Source organism: Equus quagga, chromosome 16 (assembly GCF_021613505.1).
Source record: "Equus quagga isolate Etosha38 chromosome 16, UCLA_HA_Equagga_1.0, whole genome shotgun sequence".
Taxonomy (NCBI): Eukaryota; Metazoa; Chordata; class Mammalia; order Perissodactyla; family Equidae; genus Equus; species Equus quagga.
In genome coordinates, this window is record NC_060282.1 from 2546214 (window position 1) to 2547986 (window position 1773).

Below are 1773 nucleotides of genomic sequence, written 5' to 3' on the forward strand. Positions count from 1 at the left end.
CAAGAGAGCACCCGAGGGCGTGGCCGCAGCCGGGCATGCACAGGCTCTTGTCCAGTCGCTCGGGTTTCTTCCCCCCAAGATATGCCAGCTGGAGGAGACAGCACCCCCATCACTCATGACCCCGATGAAGTCCTGTCTTGCTTTGCCGGGTGTCTGCGCTGGCTCTCAGCCTGCAGGCCACCTGCGGGTGGATGGTCGGGTTCATCTCAGTGAAGGTGGCCGGAGCACAACCCAGGGTCCTGACCCTGGGTTCAGATCTGGCTCTGTGTCCTTCTGACGTCTCAACCTTGGGAAAGCCAGTTTCTTGACTTTGGGTTCTTTATCTGTAAAGTAGGAAAATAATAGCTTTCTCTAAAAGTTTTGAGAATTTAGGTAGGTCCTTGATAAATAAACGTGGCACCGTCAGCCCCTCCCTGTCAGTACTGTGATGGACTGGGCCGCCCGCAGGTGGTGAGCACCCCGTCACTGGAGCAGGCGAGTGCCCACCGTGCCCTCAGGTGTGGGAGACTGGAAGAGAAGGTCTCTGAGGCCCTGCCAAGTGGAGATGAGAACAGGACCCCAGGGGCAGAAGTGCCCCACTGCGTGCTGAGGACCAGGAAGTCGTCCTCGGGGTCCCAACTCATTGCCGTGGGAGGGAGGCACCTGCTTGGTGCTCCTGCCCCGAGCTGCGGTCGAGCGGCTCCCAAGTGGGGCTGCAGCGCCATGAGATGCCAGGGAGCCGGAATTCAATTACGCACCAGGTGTTATGTATGTGGCGCCCTGTGAATGCATTGATCCCTCGGGGTGACAGATCGCTTATGAACTGGGTAATAGACCAGCTTGTAAATGAAATACATCGGGCCGTGCAGGCAGCCGGGTGGGTATCGGCTTGAGGGAACAGGGCAGATTTACGAGTCTGGGAGGATGTCTTTCAGGCAGGGAGGCCTGGGCGTTGGCTGTTCACCTGGCACTGTTGCCGCTGTTGGATTTGCAACTGGGCCCTGGGAGAGCCGGGGAAATCCCACTTCGTAAGGGCTACATGTTCCAGGGACTTGCCAGGGGTTACCTGGGTCCCCTCTGATGACCCTCACACGTAGGAGTCCAATGGCATCATCACCCCTCTGCAGTTGGGGCAAGTCATGCTCAGAGAGGTTAAGTGGCTTGCCCTGTGTCACATAGCAAAGGGACAAACAAGGGTTTCAAAACCAGACAGACCAACTTGTGTTGACTTCCCAGGCATCTCTCCTGAACTAGGTAAGGGGGACAAGCAGGAGTGAGGCCCCTCAGAGGGGCCTCAGCTTGGTCCCAGTGCTGGATCTGTGTGACCTTGGCCTCTGCATACTTCGTACCAGGACAGGGACCCTGTGCAGAGAGTCAGGAGGGAGATATCCAGGAGCTCAGCTTCGGTGTGCCCGTGGGTCTCAAACACAGAGACGGCACAGGTGGGAGGCCCCTGGAGTCAGAGCTGGGGGCCTGCGTGGGAGGATTAGGGGGTGTGCTGCAGAGGTGTGCTGGGGACTGTCGTGCTGCTCACAACACTTGGTTGACTGCAGCTGTTCACAAGCTGAGGGCGGGAAGACCACAAGGGGTGAACAGAGCAGAGCCGGGGCCCAGCGCACAGGCTGCTCAGGGATGAGCTGAGGGAACGAATGGGGTGAGGGTCAGGGAGAATCCCCATCCGGGGGATCGAGACGCACTTGGGTGAGAAACGGGGGTTTAAGATTCAGTGCGTGACGGGGGTCAGGGTTCAGAGTGTGAGCAGGGTCAGGGCTCAGTGTGTGACCAGGGTCAGGG